Genomic DNA, 14,212 nt, shown 5'->3' with positions numbered 1-14,212 from the left:
ATGGCAGAAATCAAACCAATATTGTAAAGCAATCATCAATCATTTAAAAATAAATAAACATAATTTAAAAAAAAAGTTTCCTGGAAAAGAGAGTGTGAGTTAAACTACATCTCTTCTCACTCATTTTGTAAAGATTACATATGAACACATGCTTAATGTGAAAGATTAAAAACATACAGAAATACATGGAATAAAGTGAAAATCTGCCCTCATCTCAAGATCCCACCTCACCATTCCCTTCCTCCCCGTTATACGGTGTATTTTTCTAGTTCTTTTCCTCTGTATTTTCATATCATATATATACAGAGAGAGCAGCTCTGTATTCTAGAAACTCTTCCATGTAAGTGTAATAAGATTAAAGGATTAAGTTATGAGAAGCACTTAGGTAATAAGATACAGGGGCAGGGTTTGGAGGAGGGGGCAGGAAATCTTTGTACAAAAGCCTGTAGAGGGAGGATTGGGCTGCTGAGGTGCTGAGAGCTTATATGGTGAGAAGCACTAGCAGGACTGTTTCAAAAGCAACGTGACCAACTGCCCAATTTTTCCATCTTTCTTCTCAAATCTTGAGGCTGAGTGGTTGGTTGTATTTCTGGCAATAATTAGACTTTAATTTTTTTCTATTTTTAGCCAACAGCCACTTAAAGCTCAGTAATTTTTTAAAACATAGTATCTATTCTTTCCTTTTTCAGACAAATCAAGCTAGATATGTTCTCAGGTGGCTCATACGGTAAAGAATCTGCCTGAAATTCAGGAAACATAGGTTTGATCCCTGAGTTGGAAAGATCCCTTCAAGAAGGAAATGGTAACCCACTTCAGTATTCTCATAGGGAGAAGTCCGTGGACAGAGGAGCCTGGTGGGCTACAGTCTATGGGGTCGCAAAAAGTCAGACACGACTGAACAACTAACACTAAACTCACTAATTAAAACTCAGTAATTTTTGAAGACACATTATCTATTCTTTCCTTTTTCTGATAAATCAAGCTAGATTTCTTTTTTTTTTTACACTACATATGAGTTTCAAGTATGGCTAAGTTGAGATGGATGGTCTTTGATGAATGATTCTTTCATTTATTTATTTGGCTGCCTTGGGTCTTAGCTATGGCATACGGGATCTATACTGTGTCATGCGACCTGTGTTGGATCCTATGGGATCTTTTGTTGCAGGGCGCAGTCTATCTAGTTGTGTTGTGTGGGCCACAGCGGTGTCAGGGTGTGGGCTTAACTGCTCCGAGGCAGGTGGGATCTTAATTCCCTGACCAGGGATTGAACCCACATTGAATGGCAAGGTGGATGCTTTTTATTTTTCTTATTATTTTTTAAGTGAAGTATTTAAAATTTTTCTTTCTTTATTTATTGGCTGTCCTGGGTCTTCTTTGCTGCCCAGGCTTTCTCCGGTTGCAGAGAGTGTGGACTACTCTCTAGTTGTGGGGCACAGGCTTCCTATTATGGAGGTTTCTCTTGTGGAGCATGGACTCTGGGTGTGGGCTTCAGTAGTTGTGACTCCTTGCCTCTAGAGCACAGGCTCAGTAGTTGTGGCTCATGGGCTTAGTTGCTCAGTGGCATGTGGGATCTTCCTAAAGCAGGGATTGAACTCCCGTCTCCTGCATTGGCAGGTGGATTCTTTACCACTGAGCCACCAAGGAAGCCTGCAAGGTGGATTCTTAACCACTGGACCATCCGTGGAGTCCCAGAATGAATGATTCTTGTTTTGAGCTCTCTTTAACTGGTAGAAATTTCCTCTTCCTCAGCCTCCCCTTGCTCTTTCTTCATTACTCTTCCTTCTCTTCCAGTATTCAACTTATTTTTTTTAGAGTAGGGGATGTGTTTTCTTTATTTTCTTTCCATTTTGGACTCTCATTCAATTCAAGCTTGGTCTTATTTAACCTGCTAAGTATTTTACACGGAAGCTTAGAGAATGCTGATCACACTTCCAAAATATTTGAGCACAAACCACCAGGATGACTGAAACTATTGCCCTCTTCCCTGGGAAGCAATCTAGTGCCGTAGATAAAATCGTGAGCTGGGAGTCAGACCTGGGTATGTGTCCAAGTTCTGCCACACACTAATGTCAGGATCTCCAGGGGGTACCTAACAAAGTCTCAGTGTTTTCTTCCATAATACAGGAAAATACTTCACTAGGGTATGTTGCTTTTTTTAAATAAAATAATATATGCAAACCACTTATTCAATATACAAGTGCTATTTTTCCATTCTAACATTTTGATTTAGAGAATAGTCAGCAAAAATTTCACACCATCCATTCAGTTAACCAGGACAGAGGAGGAGAGAGTGACACAGGCAGAAGGTCTGTCTAAAAGGAAACACTGTTTTATGTTTCTCTTTTATTCACCCAGAAACCTGAGCTTGCCTGACCTAGTGCAGGGAGAAAAGGAAGCCCTAGAAATATGACTCCTGCTTCACAGGCAAGGGATGATGGAATATATGGTAAATGACTCTGTTGTTTACTAAAGGCATAACCACAGTTTCATAATAGTAACAAAATACCTTCCTGAACGTCAGTGAATATCATTTTGAAATCCTTCTTTCATTTTCCTGTTTGTATTCCAGTAAGCGCACGCTGTGAATAAGTAAAAACTAGAGTAAGCTCACACACACACACACACACACACACACACACACACAGGTACTGACTTATTTAACTGGAAAGAATAGGAGTGGGCTCAAGCACCACTAGATTTGGGGTTTTTCACCATTGTCTCTTTCCTGAGTTGTATTGGGTTGTTTGATGGCCTCCAAGACAGAGCTGATCTGAATTCAGCAAACTTTATGCTTGTATCATCCCAACTCAGCTTCTTTCTGAGGATACAGGTGTAAAATGCCTAGAACAGACTCTGCTTGGGTCTTCTTGGACCATATCATGGCCCTTGATCCAATGGCTGGGTATGGGGGAGATAGGATGTTCTGATAGGCAGGTTCTTTGGCCAGTGCGGACAAGGATTAATGACCAGTAGTTCTCCCAGAAACACACAGAAATGAAGAGGGACTCTTTCCCAAAGTTACAGTTAGGTTTTCCCCAGTTCTAAATACAGCTTGTTTATACCCAGGTGTGATAAATCAGGTACACACTTTAGTTAATGCTTTGACACCGCCACAATTTATATGAGTTTGAGAAATATGCTCCTAAGCAAGGTGTGACCACATAAGGACTACTAGGGTGGTGTGGTTTGGAAATTATTTACAAAATATAAAAAATAGATAATATATAAAATATAGAAAATGTTTTTATATTTGTGTATGAATCCTAGTAATGTTCACAAGATCATTAGAGACTCAGCATATAAATGAGAATAAACTAGCAAGATGCAAAAATAAACAATCTTCACCAGCATTTTAAAAAATTGACTGTTATGGCATAGCCTTACTTCATTAAAAGTTTCAAGACTAAAAACTGTCTTTACTAAGATAAATACAAAAGATTAAGCTTTTCAAGATCTAGAGGAGAAACACAGAAAAACTAAAAATGACTTCTCTTTTTTGACTTTGACCATAAGTCTCAATTCTGTTCACTTGATGCTTCTACCTTTGAAAGAGTGGAAAGAGGGAAAGAAAAGAAGGAAGAATAGGAGGGAAGATAAAGAGAAGAGTGGAGAGCAGGGTATTTGGGGTTAATTTTTCCTTCTCAAAAGTGGGATAATGAAATGGAACAATGTAGGTCCTGGTGTAGATGTTATTGTGTTTTGAACACCAGCTTGCTCTCCCCCATCTGAAGCACGTTTACTCAAAGTCCTTTCTCACTCAAACCCTAGCTGGGGTTGACTGTTGCTGGCTTCACTCTCAGCTCTGGGGATAGGCTGTGACTAACTTGAATCAGAATACTTTGTTTCCCAACAGGTAAGGGCTGTTTTAGAGGTAGTGATGGCAACTAATCCAGTTATGGCCAACACAATGAAAGATGTTCCTAGGATTTTTGAAAAAGATAATCATTCTTTCAGGCTTGATTTGGTGACTTGAGGCAGAGTAGCTTAGGGCGGGGGTAACCATGGATGATGAAGTCAACTCAGGAATGAAGAGAGTTCCAGACAGGCAGAAAAATGGAGGAGCCTGCTGACACCTGAATCTGGAGGAAGCTGCATGAGAAGCCAACTCTACCTGCAGAGTTTCAATCATATGACTAATAAATGTTGTTCTTTATATAAATTTGGGCTTCCCTGGTGGGTAAGGAATCCACCTGCAATACAGGAGACCCAGGTTCAATCCCTGGGTTGGGAAGATACCCTGGAGAAGGAAATGACAAACCACTCCAGTATTCTTGCTTGGAGAATCACACGGAAAGAGGAGCCTGGCGGGCTACAGTCTATGGAGATGCAGAGCTGGACATGACTGAGCGAATATCACATACACACAGAGTGATAGAAAAAGTCTCTCAGTCATGTTCAACTCTTTGCGACCCCATGGACTACACAGTCCATGGAATTCTCTGGGCTAGAATACTGGAGTGGGTAACCTTTCCCTTCTCCAGAGGATCTTCCCAACCCAGGGATCAAAGCTAGGTCTCCCAGATTGCAGGCGATTCTTTACCAGCTGAGCCACACACACACACATATAAATTAGTTTGAGTCGGGTTTCTGTTTCATCAAAAATGAAAATGACCTTAAGTGGTTTTCTTGGAAACACATGAATATCATTCCTCTTTACATCTCTTCCCCACTGTGTCTAGCCTGATGCTTTTTCATGCAGTGGTTGTTCACTGAATGCATTAATATAGTGGAAAGCTCTCTGGGTTGGAAGTTAAGACCTGCTTGTCTAAATTGTAGTGTATGTAATACAAAAATATGTGACCAAGTAGCCATCCAGGCTTCCTAAGTGGGTCAACGGGTAAAGAATCCTCCTGCAATACAGAGACCATCTGCAATGCAAGAGATGCGGGTTCGACCCCTGGGTCAGGAAGATCCTCTGGAGAAGGAAACGGCAACCCACTCAGTATTCTTGCCTGGGAAATCCCATGGACAGAGGAGCCTGGTGGGCTACCGTCCATGGGGTTGCAAAAGAGTTGGATACAAATTAGTGACTAAACCACCAAGCAGACACCACCTACCTGTTGGGACTCCAGGTTCTCATTTGAAATATGAAAGGATTGGACCAGTTCCCATACTGTTGGCCCTTGCTCTCTGTGAATTTCTCTTCTGCAGATTCCACTAACTGCAGATACCAAGGGCTTACTGTATGCACAATGCTACAGCATTTTACATAAGGCATTTGAGCATCCTTGGATCTGGGTATCCATAGAGGACTGCTGGAGCCAATCCCTTGCAGATACTGAGGGATGGCGGATATTATGCTACTCTCCTCCAGTGTGGAAGTACTGATAGTTTATATCTTGGGTCCATTTTTATTTTATTTGGTCAATACTTTCATTGTACTAGTTAAGTATCTTAAATCTCTCTCCGTGCAAATGTAGAAAATGAAGAGGAACTGAAGAACCTCTTGATGAGGGTGAAAGAGAAGAGTGAAAAAGCTGCCTTAAAACTCAGCATTCAAAAAACTAAGATCATGGCATCTGGACCCATCACTTCATGGCAAACAGATGAGGAAAAAGTGGAAACAGTGACAGATTTTATTTTCTTGGGCTCCAAAATCACTGCGGGCATTGACTGCAGCCAGAAATTTAAAAGATGCTTGCTCCTTGGAAGGAAAGCTATGACAAACCTAGACAGTGTAAAAAGCAAAGACATTACTTTGCTGACAAAGATCCATATAGTCCAAGCTAAGGTTTTTCCAGTAGTCATGTACAGATGTGAGAGTTGGACCATAAAGAAGGTTGAGTGCTGAAGAATTGATGCTTTTGAACTATGGTGCTGGAGAAGACTCTTGAGAGTCCCTTGGACTGCAAGGAAATCAAACCAGTCAAACCTAAAGGAAATCAACCCTGAATATTCACTGGAAGGACTGATGCTGAAGCTGAAGCTCCAATACTTTGGCCAACTGATGGGAAAAGCTGACTCACTGGGAAAGACTCTGATGCTGGGAAAGATTGAGGGTAGGAGGGGAAGGGAGCAACAGAGAACGAGATGGTTGGATGGCATCACCGACTCAATGAACATGAGTTTGAACAGACTCTGGGAAATAATGAAGGAAAGGGAAGCCTGGAGTGCTGCAGCCCATGGGGTCACAAAGAGTCAGACAGGACTTACTGACTGAACAACAACCACCATGCAAATGTATTAATTGAACTAACATTTATTGAGTGCCTCTTACCTGTCAGGCACTATATTTGGCACTGGGTTACTGTGGAGAGTGAAACAACGTGTCTATTATTTTCATGCATTTTACAGTCCAGAGCTATGCTGATTAATGCAGTGGCCACCAACCATAGGTGGCTGTTGAGCACCTGAAAGGGGTCTAGTCCAAATTGAGATGTGCTGTAAGCACGAAATAAACACCAGGCTTAAACGAATAATCCCAAGGAGTGTCTCCTTAATGATTTTTTAAGCTGATTACAAGTTGAAATGATAATAATTGGAATAGATTGAGTTATAAAAATATACTATTAAATTAATTTGGCTTATTTGCTTTGTACTTTTTAATGTGGCTGCCAGAAAATTTTAAATTGCATACATGACAGTACTAGTCTAGAGTAGGAGACTGATGATTCTTCAATTTTAATGTTGTCTATGAATCCTCTGAAAAAATCTCGTTAAAATGCAGATGTGGTTCAAGGAGGTCTGGGATTGGGCCTGATTGAGATTTTGTAATTTTTTTCTTTACAAGCAACCAGGTAATGCTGATGCTACCTCCCACGGAGCACACCTTTAGTAGACTAGAAGTGATCTGTAGACTTACCAAATGGGAAATTAAATGTGGATTGAAATATATGATTGAGGAAAAAATATATATAGGAATGAACTCACTGTAGAAAGAATGACTATTAAGATAAACGAGGGGGTTTCCCTGGTGCCTTGGTGGTAGAGAATCCATCTGCCAATGCAGAAGACACAGGTTTGATCCCTGGCCTGGGAAGATCCCACATGCTATGGGGCAACTAAGTCTGTGTGCCACGACTGCTGAGCCGGGGTCCTAGAGGCCGGGGAGCCACAACTACTGAGTCCCAGGTGCTGCAACTTCGGAAGCCCGAGAGCCCTAGATGAGGCTGTGTACTACAACCAGAGAGTAGCCCCTGCTTACCTCAACTAGAAAAAAGCCCTTGCAGCAACTAAGACCCAGTACAGCCAAAGAAAAGTAATAAAATAAATGAATAATTAATAAAAAAAAATGGTAAACTAGGTATCACAGAAGCAAGAACTGAAACAAATGTAGCGTGAGGACAGTCTCTCTGTCAAACTTTAAAAAATTAGAATTTGATGTTTTGTGAGAGATTTAAATGTGCTATAAGTACCATGACTGGTGTATGTACCCCTCTACTCCTACGCATGCGTGTACAGGATTCAATAGTTGAATTTAGCAAATATCCGTTGAGCTCACTTGGTGCAGGTATTGTCTATCAGCATGTAGGGCAGACCTTAGGGGATAAGAAGATGAACATGTACCTCTTCTCAAACAGCTCATCATGGAGTTAGAGAAAGATAAACACAGTTGACCTAACACAGCACAAGCAGCACTAATCTCATAGTAATGCAACCTGGTGCTTTTGTTTGCTTTCACCTTTCTCTTAATGGACACGCTCTAATTTCCCTGTGGGTCATCTACACCCACCTTCCAACACTTTCCCTCGTGACCTCCACCCTCAGAACCTGGGATGCAGCAAGTGAGCCAGGTCTGGACAGACAGCAGGTACTGTTGTGGACACGTTGGGCAAGGAGGGACATATAATGCCTCAAGAGGAAATGAGATTTCTGCAGCAGAGTTGGAATTTTCAGTGGGATAGGAGTCTTCCAGAACCTCCAGCCACCTTGCTGCCCTGGAGGTGGGGGGAGGGTAGGGTCAGGATGAAGCAAATGTCATCACCAAGGAAGTAGATCTGAGGAATGAAGACAGTCATTTGGAGTTCTGTGTCTTACTATCCCTGAAGGTGTATATGCTACCTTTAATTCATAACCAATAAACTTTATTTGCTTAAGTAAGTTTAACGTGAATTTTCTGTTCCTTGTAACCCAAGGAGGCCTCACCGATTAAACAATAGCATGAACAAAGCAGAGAGAATGGGGCAAGTAATTTTGCTTGGGAGCTTCCCAGAGCACTTGACATTGAGTTCAATGCCTTAAATGACAAAGCAAGATCTAATGGACGTTTGGGTGATGGGACTGTGTTCCTTGTTATAATATTTATGGATTCTGCAAACTGAGCAGGATTTCTAAAAATGCCAGGTCATGTCCACAAGAATATGTTCTTAGTTTCTGGGAGAGGCTCTCTGAGTGGCAAGATGACTTTCCTGCCAAAAATATCAGCCAGTTCCTCATGAGGGCTTAAATGTCACCTCTCAGAGTTGTCTTCCCTGACCTCCCTATCGAAAATTCTTTGTTCCTCTTTTCTCCCAGTCATCCTGTTTAAATGTTGGAAGAGCATTTCCAACTTTGGAACTATCTTTGTATTTGTTTATTTATTTACTGTTGTTGTTGTTCAGTCACTAAGTCATGCCTGACTCTTTGTGGCCCCATGGACTGCAGCATGCAAGCCTTCCCTGTCCTTCCCTGTCTCCTGAAGTTTCCTCAAACGCATGTCCATTGAGTTGGCAATGATATCTAAACATCTCATCCTCTGTCACCCCCTTCTATTTATTATAATGTCTTACATTACGGTATAAGCTTCCTGAAGGTCAGGACCACTATTGTCTCAATACATGCTATAATTGTAGCATCTAGCACAGTATCTGTCCTCTGGTGGCTCTTAAATATCAGTCAAATTCATGTTCAATTAATTAGAGCATTAAATCCATGTTCAGTTTCCAAATATTTTATAATGATGTACAGAAAGTATAGCAGGTCCAGAGGGGAAAAAAACCCAAAAAGGATTCAAGGAGAGAGAGAAGTAAGTTCAATAAGGAACTCTAAAAAGAAATAACACAGTTCCTGAAAGGAGAAGGCTTAGGGGTTATTTGCTTATTTCACAATTATATGAAGGTTCTTTATCAGAAAAATGCAGAAGTTTCTCTCTATTGCTAAAAATTCTCTATTGCCTTTTACATTCTTCTCTTCTTCCTTCTTGATGACTGCCATGTGGATGTGATGACTGGAACTGTAGCACCTATTTTATGACCTTGAATATGGAAGTCACATATGAAGAAGCCACACACTGAGAATAGCAGAACAGAAGGAGAGAAGCATTCTGGGTCCCTGGTGGCTCAGATGGTAAAGAATCCACCTATAGTGCAGGAGACCTGGGTTTGAGCCCTGGGTTGGGAAGATCACCTGGAGGAGGGCATGCCGATCCACTCCAGTATGCCTGCCTGGAGAATCCCCACGGACAGAGGAGCCTGGCGGGCTACAGTCCATGGGGTTGCAAAGAGTTGGACATGATTGAGCGACTAAGCACACACAATGATTTCATGGAGTGGTTGTACTAACCTTGGAATATCTGCTTCATACTCCTTATTTGTAGAATATGTGTAACCTTCGCATTTTACAGCCACTATTATTTTGCATTTTCGGTTACATGCAGCCAAAATTAATTCTAGTTGATACTCTAGATTTTCTCTCTCTTTTTTTTAATCATATATATATAGAGTCTCTATTCCAGAATGTCTTTGAAAAACAACAGAAAACTAACTATACTGGAGAGTTTAATATAACTGCCTGAATTCAGAATTCTTTACAGATATACTTAAAAGATGGATAGGAGAGTCATATGAGTTGGTAAATTACAGAGGTTTAATGAAAGTATTATAAAAGCTAAGTATTCAGAGACTCATTCATAAAAAAGTAAGCAAGTTCAAAAATGAATTTGAAAAGATTTTTAGGCATATAAGTATATGTCAATCATAAAGGAAATCAGTCCTGAATATTCATCGGAAGGACTGATGCTGAGGCTGAAGCTCCAATACTTTGGCCACATGATGTGAAGAACTGACTCACTAGAAAATACCCTGATGCTGGGAAAGATTGAATGTAGGAGGAGAAGGGGATGACAAAGGATGAGATGCTTGGATGGCATCATTGACTCGATGGATATGAGTTTGAGCAAGCTCTGAGAGTTGGTGATGGACAGGGAAGTCTGGCATGCTGTAGTCCATGGGTTCTCAAAGAGTCAGACATGACTGAGCAACTGAACTGAACTGAAGTATGTATAGCTAAGAAATGTTCACTGCCTTAACTGGAAATTATCATTAATCAAAATGAAGCGGGAATAAAAAGAAATATGTGATCACTTTAAAAAGTCAATTAATTTTAGGCTATTTTAATGAAATTCTGACAAGCAAGAACTTGGAATGGATTCTTTTAAGATATCTTACAATTTTCAGGCCCTTGCTATAGTTTAGGTATTCTGTTTTGTCTTCCAGGAAATGAAGAAGGGAGTAGAAAAATAAAAATGACTAAAGGGAGAGAAGACAGGTCATTTGGAAAAGAACTTTTAAAAAAGATAGTCTAGCCTGGAAACGAAAGAAGTAAAAGTGGAATTTAAAGTATTAAAGCATTTCATGAATATGAAAGCTGCTCAGTTGTGTCTGACTCTTTGTGAGCCCATGGGCTATAGAGTCCATGAAATTCTCTAGGCCAGAATTCTGGAATGGGTAGTTTTTCCTTTCTCCAGGGGATCTTCCCAACCCAAGGATCAAACCCAGGTCTGCCACATTGCAGGCAGATTCTTTACCAGCCTGAGCCACAAGGGAAGCCCAAGAATATTGGAGTTGTGTAGCCTATCCCTTCTCCAGGGGATCTTCCCGACCCAGGAATCAAACCAGGGTCTCCTCCATTGTAGGCAGATTCTTTAACACTGACATATCAGGGAAGCCCTGATAGCTTCCCAACAGGAAGGTTCCCAATCACTGAAGTGGAACAAAGTTGAACTACCTTAAATTGAAGAAGGAACACATTACTAGAGTGTTTATAGAATCCTATGTCATGGAAAGAGTTTGATAATGTCACTTCCTAGAGATCTTTATAAAGTCTACAGTGGATATGAAGGTTTCCCACTGTGATGTCTCAACCCATGATCAACCATATACATCCTTTCTGAGTTGATACCTGGGTAGCAAAGGACTTCCTAGAAGGACCACAGGATTGGGATATACAGGATCTCTTAGAATTCTGATTCTTTCCTTGAAACTCAATAATTAGACAATTTCTTGAAATATATTCCAGCTTTTTTTTTAAACAAACGGCAGACACTGTTGATTGTCCACCTGTAACAGATTCTGCTGATGCCCTGAATTTACCTCCAGGCATTCCCAAGTCCAGGATATGCTGACAGCATCTGTGGATCTCTATCTTAGGGCTTTCTCTCTACCAGAGTGTAAGGCAGTAGTTTGTCCCTATTGGGTTTAATATGTAATCCAGGCTCAAGTCTTCCAATTCTGCTTTCTGAGTCTTGCTAGCTCCACAATCTGAGGAGGGCTCACAGAGTATCTGTTTTGCCTTCATGGCATCTTGCATAACTCTGATCTGCAAATAAGAAGCCCATTTTCCTGCAGAGTGGAAGCAATAGGCATGTGACTATAGGATCCTTGGGTACTACCATATGCATGCCACCGGACAGAACTCTTAAAGAATTCTGAAAGCCCAGCTAAGGAGTCAGCTTGAGGTCGATATTTTTCTGGGTGGGACCCTGTACTTCAAAATATGGGATATGCTTTGAACCAAAAGTCAAATGATGTTCTGTCCTCAGTTGTTAGAGGGGGAATTTAAAAATTCTTTTCAAATGACCTGTCTTTTCTCCCTTTAGTCATTCCCAGCACTAGTGAATGATCTATGATTGAGCTAAACTTATCAGGGCAATTTCATTTGATAGTTATTGGTTTAGGGGAAGTAGGCAGAGTATATCTTGGAAGATAAGAAATATGTACTGACATGTAGAAGCCAATTTTCCTCTCTGGCTTTGGATGGAGTATTGTGTAAAGATAACAATGGAGGAACTTCCCTGGTGGTCCAGTGGTTAAGAAAATGCCTTGCAATGCAGGAGACACGGGTTCGATCCCTGGTTGGGGAACTAAGATTCCACATGCAGTGTAGCAACTAAGCCCATGCTCTGGTGCCCACATGCCACAATTAGACAGCCCATACATTCCAACAAAAGATCCTGCATGACACAGTGAAGATCCTATGTTCTGCAGCTAAGACCTGACACAGCCAAATAAGTAAATAAATGCTTGGAGCAGTTGCAGCCATTCTGTAAACAGGAAGAAAAAGAAAATGAACACCGAGAGTGGCAGAGTAAAGAGACAGAAGGAGCTGGGTTCTGATGACACCAGTGAGTCCTTTGAAGAAATCCTGGAATTGCCTTCCGCTGGGCAGTTTCAGTGAGATAACAGATAATTTTATTGTTTTAGCCACTTTTAGTCAGAGATGGGTAATTTCCAGTGATGTCAGTAGTGGACACTGTTGACTAGGGCTTCTCACATTTATTCCTTTCCATGGCTACTTCTGTGTTAATGGTGTCCACCTTCCACTATAAAGGCCAAAAATGCTGATATTTCCTGGCTTCCCTTGCAGCTAGGATATGACCTTATGACCTAGTTCTGGCTGATAGGACTTGAGGAGTCAGTTGTTAGCTTTCTGAGAAAGGATTTCCTCCTTTATTAGAAGTGACATTTAGGAAACATTCTCCTATTCTTTGGCCACACACTATTGTGTTCTCATGTGACACTTGAAACTGTGGTGGCCATCTGTGAGTGTGATGATCTAAGGAGAAAGCCAGAGTGAAAGATGTAAAGACTCAGGTCCTCAGGGACCTGGCAGAGTCCTTGAACCCGTCTTAGATCTGCCCTGCCTCTTGAGTTATATTTAAGTGAGGTACATAAATATCATAATCTAAGTTGATTGTTGTTGGATGTTCTGCTCCTTGAGGCCAGAGCCATCTTAACTCAGAGATCGAGGGCTGTTACATCACTTCAATCACTGTCTTGTATGTGTGTGCATGCTCAGTCGCTCCAGTTCTGTCTGACTCTGTGACCCTGAGGACTATAGCTCATCAGGCTCCTGTGTCCATGTGATTTTCCAGGCAAGCATACTGGAGTGGGTTGCAATTCCCTCATCCAGGGGATCTTCCCGACTCAGGGATCGGACCTGTGGCTCCTGCAGTCTTCTGCAATGCAGGTGGATTCTTTATCAGCTGCACTACCCTGAAAGCCCATCAATCACTGTCTTCCCCTCCTAATCCACCAGAAATGAAAGAACAAAAAAGTTTCTGTTGAATTTCTAAACATCAGCTGGTCCTCGTTTTACATTTTAATGATGATGAAAAATGCTAGTAGTATATAGCTTGCTATACAATCACAAACTATTTCTGGGACCCTCCACAATCATTAGGTATTCATGAAAATTACAAAGACATCTCCTCTCAACAGTCCTGTAATTTGGAGAAACAACAAAACTCTAAAAGGAACTGTTGGATGTTTTCATTCAGTTGGCCATTACAGCTTCTGAATTGAGCTTTCCTAAAAAAGAAGGGAAATACAATCAAATTCCCTTATTCTTTCAGCTGCTGTAAATAAAAATATACTGAAAACCTGTCTAAAAGAAAAGCAGTTATGCATGTATTATTTTATTTAAGAAACAAAACATCATAGAGACTTTTTACTATCTCTAGTAATAGAGATATTACTGTTTACTGTAAGTAAACAGGATGAGAATTTAGAATTTAGAAGGAACATTTTCTTTTAAAAGTATATATCATACCCACACAGCTGCTTAGCCACAAACACACACACACACACACACACTAGTGATATCAAAAGAGATAATGAAGATGTTAGGATGTTGCTGGAATTCTGCAAGTCTGCTTTATGATTATCGATGGGGAATAAAAAAGATTCCTTCCTTGGAAATTACTTATTTTCTAGAGGCTTTTCCTGGTTCTAGAACTACCACTTTGATGGTATACATTCCTCAGCATGCAGAATGATGGTGGTCTTTTAGATAAGAAATCTTCAGGATTTTATCCTTTGATAGGGCTTTGACAGATTAGGAAGCAATTGAACTTCTAGCAAGAAGAGCAGGTTTCCTGGGTCAGGGATCCTTTGCTTTAGGTAGTTAAACTGGCTTGGGGCCCAAGGTGAGTGAGCTTTCTTTGCTCCTCGCCTCATCACTCCAGACAGCTCAAGTTCAGGCGGCTTCACAGATTTTGAGATTCTCTTGGGAAATC

The 14,212-nt window shown here is 40.9% G+C and overlaps 1 pseudogene; it reads left to right on the top strand.

Moving 5' to 3' along the window:
• Positions 1-12,372, top strand: part of LOC133060501 (cytochrome c-like) — a 41,669-nt pseudogene extending 29,297 nt beyond the window's left edge.
• Positions 12,373-14,212: the final 1,840 nt, after the last annotated feature.

Source organism: Dama dama, chromosome 8 (assembly GCF_033118175.1).
Source record: "Dama dama isolate Ldn47 chromosome 8, ASM3311817v1, whole genome shotgun sequence".
NCBI lineage: Eukaryota > Metazoa > Chordata > Mammalia > Artiodactyla > Cervidae > Dama > Dama dama.
The sequence above is the reverse complement of the archived record's forward strand: the minus strand, read 5'-3'. Positions and strand labels throughout refer to the sequence as shown.